At 34.1% G+C, this 21,675-nt stretch overlaps 1 long non-coding RNA gene across 4 annotated transcripts in view; it reads right to left on the bottom strand.

The window, feature by feature from the left end:
• Window positions 1-21,675, bottom strand: part of LOC144287837 (uncharacterized) — a 240,167-nt gene that overhangs the window by 207,655 nt on the left and 10,837 nt on the right. For 2 of the 4 annotated variants that reach the window (XR_013355602.1, XR_013355601.1), the window contains exons 2-4: window positions 9,938-10,070; window positions 2,844-2,922; window positions 1,512-1,627 (exon numbers count right to left, since the gene is read on the bottom strand). This is a non-coding gene — a long non-coding RNA (uncharacterized LOC144287837). Of the gene's footprint in view, window positions 1-1,511; window positions 1,628-2,843; window positions 2,923-5,979; window positions 6,212-9,937; window positions 10,071-21,675 lie in introns of those variants that run through there. The other 2 variants (XR_013355603.1, XR_013355600.1) reach the window with 2 other exon arrangements.

Genomic DNA, 21,675 nt, shown 5'->3' with positions numbered 1-21,675 from the left:
AAAAGGACTATAAAATCATTTTTCATTTATATCATTATTATGTATCATTATTCATTTATTCATGTATTTATTCAAAAGTATATTTTTTGCCAAGGATTATGATAAGTGAGTGAAATTTACAAGGTACTCTAATGGGTCATACCTTGTGTCAGTGGTGGGAGAAAAGGGTTGGCAATAATGAAGTAGGCACATAGATTAAAATATGTATCTGGGATAAGACAAGTGATATGAAATAATGAATAAAAGCCATCTTATATTGAGTAGATGGAAAGCAGAGCCTTCAGTAGAGTGAACAGGAAAGATCTGAGTTGATAATATTTGGGAAAGCTAAAGTGATGAGAAGTGAAACTCTCTGGGAGAAGAAAATCCTAAGTCCTGTGTTTGTAAAGTCTTTTGTTTTTGTTTTGTTTTGTTTTGTTTGTTTGTTTTTGCTTTTTTTTTTTTAATATTTTGGAGAACTTCAGCAACTATAAGGCTCTGTGGGGAGATTTTATAAAGATACAGCTAGAGAGATAGCTAGCAGCATTACCTCCAGTAGTAATGACTTTGAATTTTACTACACATGCAAATGGAAGAAAATGAGAGTTTTTGTCAAATAGAGTGGCTTTAACCCATCTCTACTGATCTCAATCTCAAAAAAAGGACTTAATAATATCTATGTTTTGTGAGTTGTTTCGTGGTGGGGTGGGTGGGAATTGCTGACCATCAAGAAGAGGCTGTGTAACCCATTTGGCTCTACTCAAAGACTAAAATAAAATTAGTTTTGTAAGATAGAAAAGGAAGGAGAAAGAACAATACAAGTTAGAAATTTTACTCAGAGCTATTTTGAACTTTTGTTTTCATATTTCTTAGATTTGTGGGGTTCAATTTGACAGATGACATATGCAATACAATGAATATCTTGGTTTTTCTTCTGTTTAAAGGTGCTAGAGATGAGGTGAAGACACAAATGCAAAGTACAAACAAAAAGCTGCTTTAAATTTCTTATGATTATGAATTTTAAGAAAGGAGCCAAAATGTGAAATTAACTAATTCCTTGTACTTAAGAGTTTTAGGACTTGACAGCAAGGAAGCTAACTGGCATCTTTTCATCATGTAAATAACATTGATGATGTTTCAAAGATAGAGGCAAGGATATTCACGCTAAGTCTTGTCTTCCATTTGGAGGACAGTTTCAATTATGATACATTTGGGTGCAAGTAACAGAATACCAAATCACAGTGTCTTTAATATTAAGATACATATCCCAGAAAGCAAACAGTCTGGAAATAGGTGGTACTGTGAGTGATTACATAAGTCAAAAATCACATAAAAAAACAAGCTCTACCATCTTTCCATCTGCATTTTCAACATGTTACTTCTTTCTTCTTACTCACAAGATAGCTGCCATAGCTCTAGTGAACATATTCTCATAGATCCATTCAGAAAGAAGATAGCCCAAGGAATTTTTCTCTATCTCTATTTTTATCAAGAAACAAAATGTTTTCAAGGCCTCATGGACTGCCCCTTACTTCTCTGCTTGAGTAGAACTGAGTGGCAGGATTTCTAGTGCTCCAACCAGAGGCAAAATGGTAACATTTTGCTATGACTTACTCAGATACTTCCCTGGGGCATGTCATTTTAGCACCTAAGAAAAATTAGAAGTTGGTGAGGAAGGACAGGAAAGCAACTAACAGTGTCTGCCACAGTAAGTAAGAAAATAGCTATATATGAAACAAGAAATTATCTTTTTGCAGAAGGTAAAATCTGATTCCCCAAAGAAAGATTGGGAGACAATTTTCAATAAAGATGACTATCTAATTGAACATAACGTAAAGGGAGAAAACCACAATTATTGCTCTCTTCAGGGAAGAAAGCAATAAGGACATTAAGACCATTCATAGGATATAATCACTGGGAAATTTCTTGGGCAGATCACTGTAATATTTTGATATGTTCATGAAAATCAGGATTTTTGTCATATATTTTATGATTAGACAGGATTGATAAGACAGCTTTTTATGAAGAACAAACCAAAAGAACAGGAAAGTAATAGCAAGACATCAGAAAAACAATGTAATTCAAAAGAGACAACAATATTAGAATGGTTAAGACCCATAATGCTGACAATATCAAATGCTGGCTAAAAGGTAGAGCAGCAGGAACTCATTCACTGCTGGTGGGAATTCAAAATATGATAGCCACTTTGAAAGATAGCTTCATAATTTCTTATAAACAAACTATTATCATAAAGTCAGCAATTGTGCTCCTTGGTATTATCCAAATGAGTAAAAACTTGTGTCTATATAAAAACCTGCACATAGATACATAGCAGTTTATTCCTAATTGCCAAAGCTTAGAAGCCACTAGGACGTCCTTCAGTAGGTAAATAGAAAAAAAATGTGATACATCAGTACAGTGTAATATTATTCAATGGTAGAGAAATGAATTATTGAACCATGAAAAGTCATGGGGGAAATTTAAATGCATAGCACTAAGTGAAAGAAGGCAATCAGAAAAATCTACTTACTGGATCATTCCAACTACATGACATTCTAGAAAAGGCAAAACTATGGAGACAGTAAATACACTAGTGGTTATCAGCAGTTTGTGTGCAGAGAGAAATGAATAGGTAAAGAATAGGGTATTTTTAGGGGAGTAGAATTATTTTCTATGATACTATAATAGAGGTTTTCTTTGATACTATAATAGGGGATACATGTCATAATTGACTTGTCCAAAAAAAAAAAAAAACAAAAAACATAGAACATGCAACACCAAGAGTGAATTCTAAGGTAAACTTTGGACTTTGGGTGATGATGATATGTTAATACAGGTATATCAATCAACTATGACAAACGTACCACGCTGGTGAGTGTATGCAGGCAGAAGATATGTTGAACTCCCTGCTTTCCATTTGATTTTGCTGTTAACTTAAAACTGCTTAAAAAATAGAAAAGTTTCACATTTTAAATTTTATGGGAATACACTTTAAAGGCATTACTCTTCAAAACTATTTCAAAATATATGCTGGCTTAAGCTAAGAATTTGGAGCATTTATACATTTAATAGTATGAGGTAGAAACTAAATGTATATATTAGAAATATCACTATTTAACACAATTATTCAATGATGAAAATTAAAAAGCTTTGTAATCCACCAACTTTAGAAATTTATGCAATCTACTATTAAAGTTAAATTAGTATTATTAACCAAAATAATGTATTGAGAATCTGATAAAATCAATGAAATAAAATAAAATATCATAGCAAGTTATTTCTATAATAACCCAAAACTTAAATGGTTGTGTCATTATATGAGTGTATGTACATGAGCTTATGTGTCTATGTATATACATACATAAAGATTACGGAACAAATCAGGTTCTTAGAAACCAAGTCTGACTTTTGCTGTTATTTCAAAAATGGAATCAATGGAAAGTTATTATTCAGTTTATAAAATCAATGAGAAGAACATTAAGCCAAGTTTGGGAAATATATAAGAATGAGGGTCATATCTCAGAGGAATTAGGATATAAAGAAGTAACTATGCTTCAGAAGTGTGCCTTTTGCACTCTGGTACTTGACACTGCCACTAACATAAATTCCAAATAATCCAATTTTATGTGTGTGTGCCTGTGCCACTTGCTCTAGATTTAAAATGCTGAATAAGAATCCAAATGGAAATAATTGAAGAATGACATTTTAACCCCCAGATTAGTTGAAGAGAATTGTACCAAAAAAAAAAAAAAAAAGGATATATTAGAGGTGACACATCATAATAAATTAGAACAAGGGAGTATAGACCAAGAGTTTAATTTCATAGCGTGGTTCTCATCAGTTTAAAGTCTTCTGACATATATTACAATGAGAGATTTCAATAAAACTTCCTTCTTTAAAAAAGAATGAGAAGTAGCTATGGTTCATAGTTTATTATATTGAATAATCAACAATACAGACAAGAATATTTCAAATTCAAAATATTATTTTAAAACTAGAAGTACAAATTTCTGCACGGCCTATTCTACCAGAGTCAATATGTTTGAGGACTTCTAGGGCAACTTGGAGTTGCCGCAGGAGTCTCAAAGTCATTGGATTGAGGAGCAGAGGGAGCAGGATTCCAGACATCTGTTTTAATTAGAATAGTTCTTTTACATTTTTAGACATTGGAAGTCTCCAGAAAATGATTTTTACAAAAGGATTTTCAGGCCCCAAATTTTGAAAGTCAGTGATGTATAAAATGACACCTTCTAACTAAACTCTTTATCAAAAAATATTTTATTTATCTATTTGACAGAGGGAGAGAGAGAGAACACAAGCAGAGGGAGTAGCAACTAGAGGCAGAGGGAGAAGCAGGGCCCCCTATCAAGTGGGGAGCTCAATGTGGGACTCGATCCCAGGACCCCAGGATCACGACTCAAGCCAAAGGCAGATGCTTAACCAACTGAGCCACTCAGGCACCCCTCTAACTAAACTCTGAAGAAACAATTGTGTGTATAAATATATTTTCTTCTTGAAGGAAAATGATCCTTTTTTTTCTCATATGAGCTACTATTGAGCAAGTGCTTATTATGGAACAGATATTTTGCTAGCACTTTCTGTAAGCTATTTAATTGAAATAGAGTTTATTCCTTTTAAAGATAGAAATATATACACATACAGACAGAGGGAGAGAGGGACAGAGAGATTGTGAGTCACTTAAAAATTCAATTTAAAAAAAACAAAAACAAAATTCAGTTTTGTGTTTAGAACCTCATGGGATGTTTTGTTTTTGCCAGTTAATTTTTCTCCAGCCAAACATTCTGGTCTATACTAATCCATAAAAGCCTTGCCACAGTTGGGTTGAAACAGCAGGAGCCTCAATAGACTAGTGGGACCAATATATATTCCCCTACTGTGTTTACACAGGTGAAGTCCCTCATCATAGGACTTGGTCAGCAAGTCTATGTTTTCTTAAAAAAAAGTGTACTTGAATGCTTCATAGTATCTAAGTAGATATTATAATACTAAAAACCCCACATTTACTCCAGCCAAGATAAAAAACAAATGTTCACAGTAATCCCCTTATTGGCAACAAATTGCTATCACTTCCCCTTAATAGTTGTGAATTACTCATATCTAGTCTCATTTTCTCACCAAAGGAAATTAAAATGTATATAGAGTGTAAAGAATGTCCTCTTATTTCATGTTTTCTTTCCCTGAAAGCTCTATAACCCGCCACAATCTTGATGTTGGTTTCCCAAAGTCTACATTTCTTCTCACTTTAAACCCTGGCATCGATTCTTTTTGGTTTAATCGTTGCTTTCTTCTTTGCCTCATTCCTGATTCCAGATAATAACAAATGCCTGACCCACTCTTTTATCTTTTGTGTGATAGCCCTGTTCATAGTTATAATGAAAAGGTTTCTAACTTTCCCAATTGCTGTCTGTGATCTGACTCTTAATTCCAATCCCTTATGCTTAAATAAAATTAAAAATATTTATCATATATTTTTTCACATAAGAAAATCTGCTTTCTCTCTTGCTTTTAGCTTGTCAGAGTTGGCAGACCTATAGAATCATGAGCACCTTTTGATTATCACCTTTCATCTTTCCTCTGTCTTGTACTCTGGGACACGATCATAATAGCTAGAGATGCAGAAGCCATTTTACAAGAATGAGGATGAACACTGCACATGAAGATGGAATAGAAGGCTAAAGAAGGTAGGGTCACTGAGGACATAATGAAACTGCCATATCTTGTCTGAATAGTCTTCCCTTATGCTACTTACATGAAGAAAGAAATTTCTATTTGATGAAGTCAAATTACTTGTTCACATAGCTTTAATGTAATTCTAGCTGATATGGCTACTATAGATATTTACTGAATTATACACAGAATTAAAAATTGAGATGAAGAAACAGATATGTGAAATGAGATAAGTTTACATTTATTCTTATTCCTACATTGACACAAATTGCTACAAACTTTCCAAACGAAAAAATGCATAGATATTCAGTATTAGATATATTAATAAAATTTCATTTAATGAATTTTTAAAACACATATCAAAATTGATTTTATATGAATTATATGAACACATAAATGTGTTTTTCCAAGACAAAATTCATCAATATCATTCATTTAGTGAAGATAGGATATGAAAAATACTTCTCCATGTTCATTAAGTCTATATTCAACTTAAAGCAGCTCCCCTGGATTACTGGTAATGATCCAACTTGCTTATTCATCCCTTGTGGAGAAAAAAAAGATTTTAACATTTTATATAATACATATTTATGTGGGCTTTTAACATGCGTTAGTTCTGTAAGGATCACCTAACTGGAAATTTTGAAATTTTTCTATGAATACTGTGGAAAACACAGATCCTCTATGAGAGGAGGGAAATACAAAGCAGTGTTTTTTTCTGCTAAAGAAGTCAAACAGGATTTGTACAGTTCATTTATACAACTCGTCAGTTCTTAGGTTGCCGAAGATAAGAGGACAAATACAATAATGTCTTTTAAAACTGTTTAAATTGTCACACTGTTGTGAGTCCTCCAATTAAAAACTGCACATACAAGGCTTGCAGAGAAAGACTTTTGCTCCTGCTCTGTGGCTCTGCATCTTGGGAGCGCAGCAGCTGAAATGTGATCCTGGTGGCGCACAGAGGGCAAGCAGTCACTGCATTCAGAGACAGCCACTCCGGACTGGTTGGTGGCAGGTGCAACAAGCAAGAGAACTTGCTTAAGAGGCTTTTCTTAGGCTGCCGCAAGACCAGGGGATCTCCGTGGCTGCTGCCAGCATCTTAAAGGTTTATAAGGAGAGGCCTTAACTGATTCTACAGTAGATACGTGTCCAGAGGGCCTCACACGGTCCAGAGCAACACATGGTCTCTCAAGGCTGCATCCTTGAAACTGCTCCCACCTCTGGAATGGTTGTCTGAAAGCACATTCCAAGGGGAGGGCAAGAGGAGCCTCCAATTGCCCAGATGGGCTTACAGGTCAACTGGTGGTCACGTCCTCTCAGTGACCTCCTTCAACATGCTTACTGAATAAAAATCATTACAAGAAAAAAATTCGTAACCCTGAATATGTATAGTATAAATACTAAATGAGACCTTGGCCATACCTACTTTTTCCTCCCAAGGAGGTGTTTGTTTATTAGGCACAGTTTAGGAATATACATTTTATTTAACACCATTTTTTTAACCATTAAAAATGAAAAAGCCTGAATAATATTTGAAATTGTCAAAGTGCTTATGACTATAGTATTTTTTTCACTATCAGATTACTTATCAAATATAATCATAATTTATACTTCCATAATGAAGTTTAGTCACAGTTAAGCACACACAAATATAGTCACACTATGAATATCATCATTTTTCTTGTGAAGTGTGGATCCTAATTCGTCAGTGTGATGCTAAGATTTGGGGGACCAGAAATGGCATCTTATTCTTGTCAGTTGGTGATATTTAATATTACTCAATGAGTTTACAATTTAATCAAAAGTTTATCTTAGAATTAGACTAATTCTTTTGTACTGATTTTTTTATAATTGTTTTAACATGGTAAAATACATATAATCTAAAATTTACCATTTTAACCATTTTTATAGGTAGTATTTTTATTACATTGTCAGCTGATTCAAATACATTGTTGTAAACAAAAAAGTGAGAAAAGGACATAAAAGAAATAATTAGTAAATAAGCACGGAGAAGTATTTCACATCTTATTTGATAATGAATGTGATGTACATTTATAATTCAGTAGGCACAGAGGATACATAATTAAAATAACCAATGCAGGTGATAATATATTGTTACTAGCACTTCATTTTCTCAAGGCAATAGAGACTAAAACAGTACTTTGTCATATAATTTATGAAAGGTACCTTAAGTTTATATTCCTTGATTCAATTATTGCATATATGTATATCTAAGGAAATGATCCTATTATGCACAGCAATTCACTGAAGCTTTATCAAACTAACAGAAAAAAAAGAAGTCTCACAAAAGGACCTACAAAATATTCATTAGTAGGATATTCAGCAGCTATTTCTAATGAAGTATGTTCATATAATGTTAATTTGAAACTTGGACAGAATTAAGTGTGGATAAAACTACCTAAGAAGCATGTACAACAGGGATGGCAAAAAAAAAAAAAAAATGTAGACAGCAGTGTCAGGGTAAGAACATCAAGGTCCTGTGCTTTTACTTTTAAATTTTTTTCTGCAATGTGTTTATCATGGGAAATGTACAATTTAGTGATATTAAATGCATTCATAGTGTTGTGCTACCATCACCACCATCTAACTCCAGAACTCTTTTCAACTTGTAAAATGGAAACACTGTACCTACTAAACAATAATTCTGCAGTCTCCCTTTTCCCCAGCCCCAGTAACTACCATTCTACTTTCTAGCTATATAATTTTGGCTACTCTAGGTATTGCATATAAGTACCTAGAATCATACAATCATACAATAGCTGTTTTTTGTGACTGCCTTTATTCACTTAGCATAATGTCCATAAGCTTTATCCATGTTGTAGCATTTGTCAGAATCTCTGACCTTCTTAAAGCTGAATAATATTCCATTATGTGTATGCAGATTTTATATGTACATATATTTTGCTTATCCATTCATCCATCAAGGGATACTTGATCTGCCTCCACATTCTAGCTCTTGTGAATAATGCTGTTACATATATGAGCATACAAATATCTCCTTGAGACCTTGCTTTCAATTACTTTAGGTATATATACCTAGAAGTGTAACTGCTAGATCACATGGTAATTCTATTTTTAATTTTTGAGAAAATTTCATATTGTTTTCCCAGCTGTACCATTTTATATTCCCATCAGCCGTGCACAAGTATTTCAGTTCCTCCCCACCTTCACCAACACTTGTTATTTTGATGGTGGCCATCCTAATGAATGTGCACTGCTTTGTCCATATTCTTAATTCAAACAATCACTATGTGAGTTAATATTTTTATATAAAATGAAAAATTTGCTTTATATAGAGAATTATATGTAACACTAAAAGGACTTTCATAAGTAACAAAAATAATTATATTGTTGTATTCATTCCTTTTCCTCTGTTGGCATAAATGACCACAAATTTTCCAAGGTATTCTCACAAACATTATTTTTTTTTAAGATTTTATTTATTCATTCATGAGAGACACAGAGAGATAGAGAGGCAGAGACACAGGCTGAGGGAGAAGCAGGCTCCATGCAAAGAGCCTGATGCAGGACTCGATCCCAGATCCCGGGATCATGCCCAGAGCCAAAGGCTCAATCGCTGAACCACCCAGGCATCCCTTTCACACACATTCAACATTAGATGGAATACAGAAATAATACTTTCAATTAGTTATTTTTCAGTCCATTAAAGCTCAATATATTAATTATATTGAAATGTCCCCAGGTAAAAAAAAAAAAAAAAAAAGTACTTAGAAAAATAGCATGTTATGTATGAATTAAGCAAACTTCAAGAAGAAAATACTTAATTTAAACCTCTGTGAACTATGTGTTCTTTTGACTGAATAGGTGATGTGAAATGCTAAAGAAATGCTTATTAAGAAAAAGATCAAATCCTTGGCTTATGCTATCAATAAGCCCAGAAACAACGTAACAGAGGATGTAGTAAAAGATGAAAGCAGTGCTATTTTTACTAATATTCTATCATAGAAAGATTAGGTCACTAGTAACAGTATATAATAAAAGAATAAAACGATGCTGAGTTTTCACTGATATATTTTCTGTCATAGGAAGTTTAGACTATTGTTTTTCCAACACCTCAAGTGGGAAAATAAATACCTTCTAGGCAAATAAAAAGTTTCTGTAGGCCAAGGTAATTTAGTATCTGCTCTGGCAGATGACATATGCAATTTTTCATCCTCTCTGAGACCACCTGAACAGCTGTCCTTGTGTGCTTAAATAGTTATTAAAATACCACTTTGGAAGTGTTTACCTGAAGGCTATAGAAAAAGTGAGATGTCTTCTCAATTCTGGAGAAATTCAATTTAATAAAGTTGATTTTAAGCTCTATTACACCTCGACTCTATTTTCTCCATGGTCGTTTCAGATGGAAGGAATGAATGTCTCTGTTGGAAAACAGATCTGTGGTGTCAAAAGATAGTATTTGGATTCCTGTCATCATAACTGTGAAAATAATTCATGGGTAATCTGCAAAACCATCCTAAAAAAAACCCCACAAATACAAAGACTCTTTAGAAAGGGGAGATAACATAAAAATACATCTAGATTCTTGATAATATTTCAACAAAAGTAATTTCTGTTCCTTGAATATATTAGATGTTCTCCTGCTTTTTCTCTGCCTGGAGCAGTTTTCATTTAGAAATTCAAGTGCAAATCAGATTTGTTCTAATCACAGTATATGAGGCCTCTCTTACCCTACTCCCAACGCCAACATCCTTAATCCTTCTTAAGTGGTTCCATTTTTTCTTTTACCTGTAACATTTCTTTCCTTTTAATGAAATGGATGATTTACTTGCATGTTTTATTGTCTGATCTTTTACTATACTATGTAAGTTCCATAATGGCAGGTGTTTAATAAAATCTGTGGAGTTAATGAGTGAATGAATGAATAATTAGTAAATCAGGAAGTGTTTAATTAGTATATAGTATGTGCAGGTCCTGTTCAGGGCCCTAGAGGTAGACATTTTCTCTGTTTTCATGCAGAAATCCTTCTGGTGGCAAAAACAGCCATTAGATAAGTTATTTTGAATGTGATCAATAAACTTAAAGCACAATGAGGAGTTATTAAAGAATATAATATCATATCAGTTGAGGTTTCAGAGTTCAACTAAGGAATTGCACTAAAATTCTATTTTTATTGATTAATAACAATTCCCAAGTTTAAGCAAAGCCTTTTGTTTTTAAAAATTATCTGAGTCACCATGTATATTGACCTAATGTTGTTTTCATACTGTAATCCACATCTTTTTTTTTTTTTTTTTCAATTCATGAGAGACACACAGAGAGAGAGAGAGGGAGGGAGGAAGGCAGAGACACAGGCAGAGGGAGAAGCAGGCTCCATGCAGGGAGCTTGATGTGGAAACTCCATCCTGGGACTCCAGGATCACAAACTGGGCTGAAGGCAGGCACTAAACCGCTGAGCCACCCAGGGATCCCCTCCACATATATTTTTTTTTTTTATCAGTAACTTGGCTTCATTCTTTTTTTTATGCCTCTTCCATAGTTTTCAAAATAAAAGATGGAATCATTTTATTGGTCAGAAGAGGTAGTCAAGACACTCTTACGAACAAGTGACTATTAACACATGAAATTGAGATATGTCAAATATCTCCTTAATATGCAAGTGAAGGGAAGATGGGACAACATCTTGTACAATACATTTATTATCAACAATAGTTGATTAAACCATACCCAGCAAAACATAACATGTCCCTAACTTAGAAGAAAAGATCTGCTCCTTTTCTTATAATGCTAAAGTGCAAATGTTCCATGGAACAGCAATCAGAGAGAAGGGACACAGAAGAAATGCTGTTTGAGTATTTGGATTCTCATCAGAGAGATTGTTCTTCTTTACACTCCTTTCTTCCCTGGCAGAATGAAGCAAAGGCAAGAAAAGTGAAAATTGTCTGCATTGTAGAGACAAGTACATCAGGCTTCCCGGGTTGCTTTTTAATATGATCAACAAAGGGCAAACAGCCAACCTGTGGATTCCTAGAGCCAGTTCACAGTCACTTACCACCTCTCTGGCATTCCTCACACTCACAGGATAATGTGTTTTTGACAAATATCATAACAGCCTCTCTAGCAAAATCTAGAAGATAGGTCTATGTGTACAACTGCACAGCTAATGTTCTGGTGGGAACTGTTCTGTGTATGTTGTGGAAACAAAGAAGGAGGAGAAGAAGGAGATGAGGAGGGAGGAGGGGGAGAGGAGGAAAAGGAAAAGGAAGAAAAGTCTAATGTATGTCATTATTTGATAAAATTAAAAGATGAGAGAAGAAAATGAGGAATTCTGCTATTTCTGAGGTTTGGGTCAACTCCAAGCCAAAGGAATATGCATTCTTTATTTTTTATTTGTCTGGCATTGATGTAGGAAGACAAATTAAGAGAGAGGATAGAGGATGCGTGATCCTCCAGAGAACATGCAGAGGGCTGGTGATCCCAGAAATTGGGCATGTGGAATGTCCTTCCCAGTCCTCCATTCAATGTTGTTTTGACTTTACAGGGAGAAGACTCTCAATTAATCACCAAATATTTGGTTGCTTTTTCTCAAGATTTATATGAGACATAATTTAATGTTAAAGCTACAATTAACCCTATTAAATTTATAATATTCAACTATCTTATTCTTTTAGATTTAGGCTTTTCACTTCTATATGATGGAAGACTTGCAGAAATCGTTATACATATGTAATACATTTTTTACCAGGTAGACATCTTCTTCACCATTGAAACTCAGGTAAGTTTACTGTATTTTATTAAGAACAATACATATTTGATCTAAGGTCTGCTAACAGTTACTGTTACTTCTTAGCTGGTTTATTTTTCAACCAGTTTATGTCTGACTATGGTCTTTGTGATTCCCACCAGCTGTACACTGAAACAGCTGTGTCTCCCTCTCTTTCACTCAGAGCAATTTCCAGGGACTCGTATTTAAAGGAGAGTGAAATGTTGTCTCTAATTATAACAGCAATCTGTTCCACAGCAGTTTTCACACTCTACTTACATTCCCTACTGTGTTTTTCCAGTAGTTTTACCCTTTCTTCCATTTCTCTAATTTTGGATTTAAAACCATCAAACTGCTGGTTAACTGAATTAACTTTAAAGTACATGACTCCTAGCATACTTTTTTGAAGTGTATATGATTGCTTACACTGCTATTTAAGATTAAGTTTGAGTTATTTCTCCAAATATCAAGGACAAGGTAAACTGTTGGGTATTAGTGAGGGACAGTTAGTCTTCAGTATTTATTTATCTTCTGCCATTGGTGCTACCTGCTTTATGATGACCAAGGAAGCATGGGTGGAAGAAAAGCAGTGATTTGTGTTAGCAAAGAGGCCTTTTCAAATATGTTCTTCCAATTCTTGTGCACAATTGCCATCTTATAGAAGAAGAAAACACAACATAAAATGTTAACAAGCATCTGCTTTATTTAAGAAATGTGGCAAATTAATTAAATCTCCACTAACTTTTCAACTAAATATGTGTTCAATTCTCAAAATAGAGCAAAATGATATAATTTTGGAATTGGCTTTGTAGTTATTTAAACCTGGTTCTTAATTTTGTGATGGGTTACCAGCTAAAGAAAAAGCATTTAAACAGTCCCTGAACATGACCTAGAGCCACTTTATGCCCTTCATGCTCTGATTTTGATATATTAGTAACATAAAGATTTGAAAATAACAACCTTTGTTGATAGTCACAGGTTTAATACCCCAAACATAAAAATGTCTTATAATCTAAACATGTTTTATTGCCAACCAGATTGTTGTTTAAAAAAGAAATATAAGAATAAAAGTCCATAAATTATTTAAAATTTATTTTATATATTATTGCTTCAATATATATTTTGTTACCTAAGAGTCTAGTTACTTTATCACTCTTACTTTTCAGATTTTCATGGCAAACTGATTCGTTTTACACAAGGAAGTTAGCATATTTTGCCATTAAAAAAAAACTACCTTCTGTGGTTTGTCATTGTTTGAATAGATAAAGGAAGAACTGCTGTCTTTATAGTATTTTTTTTGCCATTGAAATAGAGTATTTTCTTACAAAATATTATTTATCTTATGATAGTTTGCATATTAAAAGTTCTTGATTTTTGATTACTAATTTAACCTGCACTCTTACTTAATTTGATTATTGACTCAAAAAATTTTATGTGATTCTTTTAGATTTTCTCCACACATAATCAGGTCAACTGAGAATAATAAATTTCACTCTGCCTTTTTTTCATATTTACATCTTTTACTTCTTTCTTGGCTCTAATAGGTTCTTCCCTTCCTTCCAAAACAATAATAAGGTGATTTTTGGCATTCTTCTCTGTCTCCTAATCTTAAACATATAGAGTAAGAACAGTTGTGGAATCAGAAAGGCAAGGCTGCTTGTCCACCTCTTACATACAACCAGGAGCAAGAATCAATGGAATGGAATGAAAGGATAGAATAAATAACCCTTAATATTCTGTGTGTGTCTGTGTGTGTAAGTGAGTAAAAGTAAATGAAGTATTTGCATTATCTACATATCCTGCTAAGTGTCCATGGAAAAATACTTAAAATTATATCTCATGAACACTAAGCCATGGAAATTCATTCATTCATAAATAAAAGTATTCTCTGTCTACCCCAACCCCAGGCATAGTTACTATGAATAAACTAACAATGGGTACTGTTTCTTTTTAGGTGTAATAATTAAATTCTTCAGTAACAATTGCTTTAGTCCTGATTCGTCTCTAGCCTATATTGTTAAAACAAACCCTAAGTCTTTATGATAGGCACTTAGGTTAAATATGGATTTACTTATTTCTCTCTAGATTAGTAAACAAGAGCCTATTTTTATGTGAAGCAGAAAGATATCATGTCAACCTCTCCTCTCAACAAAGTGTCTTTGGGTAGAAATAAATAAATCATTTTAAGGAGGGACATTTCTTGTCATGGCACTTGTCTTCTGACAGTTATTCGGTGATGCATAGCTGAAAAGGGCTCTGTGCTTATTTATGGTGAAAAATAATTACCAGGACTTGACAAGAAAGAATGTATTCATTCTAAGCCTACGGCAGAAGTCTGCTGAGATAAACAAAAGAAAGATAGTTAGTGAGCAAATTCATTGAGACCAATACCATATATTTATTCCCCTGGCCTGAAGGCTGATATTGCACACTTCCTATAAGGAACAAACTGTAAAGCCAGCTCTACAAAACAGAAGCACCTGTAAGTCAATGGGAGTACATTTTTGCTCAACAAGAGATCCTGACAACTAACAACTAACAACTGCCTGAGACTCAGGTTGAGTTTTTGAGATACGTCAAGTCCCCCTTCCAGCCTCCAGCTTCATGTCCAATAATGCTTCCAGTGCCTGACATCTTGAGTCATGGAATTATAAACACTTAGAGGTCGTCTGGTGGACAATTATCTGAGGCACTATTCAGACTTTTCCAATAAGGATAATGAGCATAGGCTAATTACATAATGTTCAAGGTCTTACAGCTACTTTGGCAAAATGGTCAGAATAAAATCTGGGTTTAAAACCTTAGTCTAGTGTTCTTTTATTCTATGCAGTCTCCCTTAAGTAATTATTTTTTTAAAGTAAAACTAATGAAGTCAGAGAAAGCCTCTGAATTAACATGCCATTTTAAGGAATATACACTGATTTTTCCAAGTGAGCCTTCTTATCTTCATCCCTAAGCAATCAGCAGTAGTTTTAGTTTTATGATGAATCTTCCATGCTTTTTTGCCAGATCTCCCTGGTGAGTGAGTGGAGAAATCTTTGGGTTGGCAGTACAAGTTTAGGAAAACAATCTGTAGCACTGGAACAGAATGAAGCTAACTGGCACATATGGGGAGTGAAAACACGACCGTGGCCTCATTAGCACCATGTGCTAAAAAACAGAGCTAAGCAGCCAAGTGTGAAGGTGAACCAGTCACAGAGAAGGTCTGGGCACCCTAAAATGGACGTGTTTCGCTTCACTGTGGAATTTTTCCTGGATGTAATTAAAGCTTGATCCTTTCCAGCTGTAGTGCCACAGATTGTTTTAAGATAAACTCAATCTATAATTAAAAATCTCATTAATCATTTCCCAAATTATTTGTTGTAATATAAAATGGAAGTTGAAATCATTCCTGCTGTGAAAAACGGTTATAATATTAATAACCGTGGCTGTCACAGATGTTAATGGCAAAGGGACCTCTGTGTTAGTGTTTATACTCTTCCATTTTCACAGCTCCCTCACTAAACAAGCAACTGAATGCTCAAGTAGTCTTTAATCCAATGTGTTTTCTTACTTTGTGATACCTTCAGCATTTTTTAAATTTTTTACTGTTGAATGATAACAATATTACATGATTATAATTCCAGATTAAATTTATATGACTCAATGTGCATCAATGTAACTAGATTAAAAATGAGATTATTTACTTTTTTTATAGTGATTGGCAATCCATCCAGATACTTACATTCAGTATTTGTAGCTATCAGACTGAGATTTTTCTGTCCTAGAACTTTAAGGTTCATATCAGCTTTCAGATTACAAAGACAATTATGAAACTCGATTAAAATTATAGAACAGACAACAGAACTCCAACCAAGTGACAATTTCAAATATGGTTCCATGATAAAGAAGTGTCAATATCATGGGTGACCAAATGTTGGTTTTCCTGGGATATGTCCAGTTTACACCTACTATTATTGAGACCCATCTGGTTTATCTACCATTTGTTCATGATTTTTTTTGTTGTTACTAAAAATTATTATCAATAGTTGCATTCATCTAGGATGGGTATGGTATATTGTCACTTTGTACTTTCATCTTCTGCCTTTGTTCCCATGGTGGTAGAGACTCATGGTAGTGAACTAAGTTCTAACATGCATTTAAATCTGAAAGACAACTAAAACCCTGGTTCTCATTTCCTAACATTTCCAAGACCCAAGGGAACTAACCTCTTTAAAGATAGTATTCTAACTAATAACATGAAGTATGTTCTCTCACTTGGCTGTCTTTGCTGAAGATTTGACAGATAGCTAGCTGTGCCATGCATGGCACCTGATAATGTTTATGAGATACCAAAAGCCACTAGGAGTAAGGAGAAATCATGTGTTAATTATATTGTAAATATATGCATTATGTAGAATTTGAGTAGCCATGCAGTAGAACATATTGATATGGATGTTTTTGTCATACTAATTATTTTGTCATTTATGGTTCAAACTTAGAACTCTACATTTATTGTTTGGTCATGCTTTTATTTGGATGCTTTTGTGTCATTTTTTAAAAATCATTAGGTAGCAATAAACTAAAAAATATATACATTTATGGAAAGTTGAGTTATATGCTTTATTGTCCAAGAAAGTTGTTATTGATAATGTAGCCACACAGAATGTTGATCAATATTTACTGCCCACCATGGTGACAAGATACAGTACAGGAAGTCAAGGGATCCCTGGGTGGCTCAGCGATTCAGCGCCTGCCTTTGGCCCAGGGCATGATCCTGGAGTCTCAGGATTGAGCCCCATGTCGGGCTACCTGCATGGAGCCTGCTTCTCCGTCTGCCTGTGTCTCTGCCTCTCTCTCTCTCTCTCTCTCTCTCTCTCTCATGAATAAATAAATAAATAATCTAAAAAAAGGAAGTCTAAAGTATCAAATCTGCTGAGGAATACTTGATAAAACTAGTTGATATGTGAAGATGTATGTGTTCAAATAAAAAGTTTTAGCAATTAAATCATCATTCTTTACCATAGAACTAAATTTGAAATTGTCACCTGATTGAAGTTCTGTTGTCTATCCCTATTATTTTGGTCAAATTCTATTATTATCTTTATAAACTTAAAGCTGATATGAAAAAGTGGCTACAAAATTTACTCAAAGATTTTTTTAAATTACTTTTGTTCTGGGGATCCGTGGGTAGCTCAGCAGTTTGGCGCCTGCCTTTGGCCCAGGGCACGATCCTGGGGCCTGGGATCGAATCCCGTGTCGGGCTCCCGGCATGGAGCCTGCTTCTCCCTCCTCCTGTGTCTCTGCCTCTCTCTCTCTCTGTGTCTATCATAAATAAATAAATAAATAAATAAATAAATAAATAAATAAATAATTTAAAAATTACTTTTGTTCTATTTTCATCTTCAATTTTTCTTTTTTTTTTTTTAAAGATTTTATTTATTTATTCATGAGACACAGAGAGAGAGAGAGAGAGGCAGAGACACAGGTAGAGAGAGGAGAAGCAGGCTCCATGCACGGAGCCTGATGCGGGACTCGATCCCAGGACTCCAGGATCACACCCTGGGCCAAAGGCAGACGCTCAACCACTGAGCCACTCAGGCGTCCCTAATTTTTCTTATACATCATGAAAAATAGTCAATATGTTAGTTGTGTCATCAGAAAATCCTTCATAGATAATGAAATTATTCCAGTTTTATAGCAATGCCATCAGATACTTTATATAAGAAGTTACCTAACATTTTATATAGCTTGCATATTTTCATCCAATTTATGAAATCAGAATGAAGCTATTAGAAGTTCATTTTGTCAAATATTAAACATCAAACATTAGTTAATGCTACTATAAAGTCAATATTAATGATAAATTTCAGTGGGACAGAGTATCATATTTTAAAAAATGATCCTTAATAAACTTAAAAACATATGGAGTACAAAGTATATTAGAAATAAGTTTCAAGGCATAGACATAATTTATTATTACATTCAAATAAATTCATATTTCAGCAATTGTAATAGAAGCTGTAGCTATCAAAATGTAACATATGCTACATATATATACACACATGCAGGTACACACAGTTTTTTTTTTTTTTTTTTAAGGATTTTATTTATTTATTCATGAGAGACAGAGAGAGAGAGAAAGACATAGGCAGAGGGAGAAGCAGGCTCCATGCAGGGAGCCTGATGTGCGACTCGATCCTGGGACTCCAGGATCATGCCCTGGTCCAAAGGCAGATGCTTAACCGCTGAGCCACCCAGGCATCCCCACATAAGGATTTAATGTAACTGATTAATGTTTTTAGTTATGTAGCTCTTGAATTTCTGCATTATATTACATCTTTATCTTCTAGTGCCCATTATCAGTTGTATTTAAGAAATGTCTGACCTTTGGAAAAACTTTTAGAAATCGCCTTTAAGAACCCAGGGTGGTTTTAATTATTTTTTAAAGCACCACTTTATATTTTAGTTAAAATTTATTTGAAATCAGGTAGAAATTTTAATAAAATATTCAGTGGATGGAGAACTAAAATCTAATCCTTTTAACCTTTTAGGATATTGCAGTTATTTAAAACAAAGCTTGAAACAAGAAAGAGCTAATAGAATGGCTTTTTTCTCATGTAAATATTTACCAAAGAAAAGATACTCTGGAATTCACAGGCAAAGGAGAGTAGTAGCTATTCTATATTTGGGCTGCAATATTTTCATATTTGAATAGTGAAAAACATTGATACTATTTTTTTTTAAGATTTTATTTACTTGAGAGAGAGTACATACAACAAGGGAAAGTGGCAGAGGAAGAGGGAGAAGCAGACTCCCCACTGAGCTGGGAGCCCAAAGCGGAGCTGGATTCCAGGACCCTGGGATTATGACCTGAGCCTAAGGCAGCCACTTAACTGACTGAGCCACCCAGGTGCCCAAATACTATTCTTTTCTTACCAGCATTTTACCTGAGCTTTCTCACAATTAAAAATATTCTAATCTAAGATTAAGACTAAATTGAATGTGGCAAATGTTTTTAATTAATTAAGCATACAAATCAATTGTGATAGAGATCATGATCAAATTGATTTAAAAAATTTAAAATGTGGGCAGCCCGGGTGGCTCAGCGGTTGAGCACTGCCTTCAGTCCAGGGTGTGATACTCAAGTCCAGGGATCAAGTCCCAGGTCAGGCTCCCTGCATTGAGCCTGCTTCTCCCTCTGCCTGTGTCTCTGCCTCTCTCTCGCTCTCTCTGTGTCTCTCATGAATAAATAAAACTTAAAAAAAATTAATGTTAATACTTTGTTGAAAAGATACCATGATTCAAAAATGTATAAATCACTTGATATTAGAGACTCATAGGGCTAGTAAAGTGATTAAAGTATGTAAATATGTGACAAGAATAAGTTTTCTGATTTGCTTATTTTTGTTTAGATAATCAATATAAAATAGTTATTTTTAAAATTTTGCTGACATGTATGTATATATTGCTTTATACTTTTTATAAAGAATTTTATTTTTAAAAGCTAAAAGAAATCGAAAAGTTTTTACAAATACCTATCTAATAAACCAATTTGTTATCGTAAAATTAATATTTTACAGTATTCTTGCTTTACAATTTGTTATAAATTTGTATTTCAATCATTTTTAGCAAATTTTTTACTTTTTTTTAATATTGTAGCCTTTTTTTCTTTTTTTAAAGATTTTATTTTATTTACTCATGAGAGATACAGAGTGAGAGAGAGAGAGAGAGAGGCAGAGACACAGGCAGAGGGAGAAGCAGGCTCCATGCAGGGAGCCAGATGTGGGACTCGATCCCTGGTCTCCAGGATCACACCGTGGGCTGCAGGCGGCGCTAAACCGCTGTGCCACCGGGACTGCCCAATTTTTTACTTTCAAGTGTCCTAGCTTGGACAGAAAATTACATGTCTAATTTATTGGTAATACATATAGATCTCTTTCAATTTGATTTAAATGTCATATCAACATATTAAAATACCATTCCTTGATTTGAAAATAAGAAACAGAGAAATCAAGAAGAATAAAGTTTCCAAGAGACAAGCAAAGCTCTTAAAAATAACTCATGCCATTCATTGGTAATTACAAAAAGCTGTAAGTGTAAGGGAAAAAAATCGGTTATCTAACATTATAACAATTATTATAAATTAGACTTTCCATGTAGTGCAGTTGCACTAATCAGGATAATTTAACTTCTCTTACAAATAACCAATAATTCCTCATGGCTTATATCAGTAAAGTTTTGTGCCTATCTCATGACATATTACAATACAGGTAAGGAGTAATTGCTGTTCTATGCAGTCAATCAAGGACACTGGCCCTTTCCATCTCAAAGCTCTGGCATGTTTAAATATTCAGAAATCTCCACTTCATTGTTTGCATTCAGATAAAGAAAGAAAGAATTTGAAAGATGTCAGGGAGACTTTAGAGCCCAAGTCTAGGAAAGGCTTCATCATTTTTTTTTTTTTTGTATACCACTGGTGAGAACGCATCACACAGCCCTACCTAACTGCAAAGGATTTTGGAAATGTAAACTAGAAGTCTGTCAAAGAAGAGAAAATACAGATATTGGTGAACAACTGGTTGGTTTCTGCTTGTCTTCCAAGAGAGGTTACCTGTTTATTGAATATCAACTCATTAGTCCATCATTAGCTCCTTAACACAATGCTTCGTAGCTTATTACAAGAATACAGTATCAAATGCCACCACAGAACAGTTAACAAAGAAAATGAGTAGAGCAGCCAAGAAGGTAAGTAATAGGGAGACTGAGATAATAGTGAACAAAGCTCTTACCATAGGAGAAGCAGATACTGCCAACCTGCATGAAAGGTCACCTAGAGTTACTAGCCCGTGGAAATTTACAGAAAAATTAGTCGTACAGACTTCTTATGAGCATATGTCTGATGTATGTTCAAATTCTTTTTCAAATAAAAAATTTTTAAAAAGACTTTATAGTCAGATTCAACATTTACGAGACTCTTTTTAAAATGGGGGAAGGGAGAAGGGATTAAAAGCATTGAACTGCCCAAGTCTTAAATACAAAAAGAAAGGAAGAAGAGAAGGGACTTATAAAGAGGCAATATGTAATATAGTCACAAACATAAGAGCTTTATTTATCTAGAAATGTGGTTTGAGGCAGAACCATAGTACTACCACAGACAATACTATGACTCTAAGGAATGGCTACAGAGTGGGAGACAGGTAAAGGGACAGGCCGATAACCAGGAGGAGAAACTGAAATGGTCAAAGTGCCTCCAAACGAAACAGGGGCCAGTGTCTTGATAG

This window comes from Canis aureus, chromosome 17 (assembly GCF_053574225.1).
Source record: "Canis aureus isolate CA01 chromosome 17, VMU_Caureus_v.1.0, whole genome shotgun sequence".
Taxonomy (NCBI): domain Eukaryota; kingdom Metazoa; phylum Chordata; class Mammalia; order Carnivora; family Canidae; genus Canis; species Canis aureus.
This window is presented reverse-complemented; position numbering and strand designations above follow the sequence as displayed.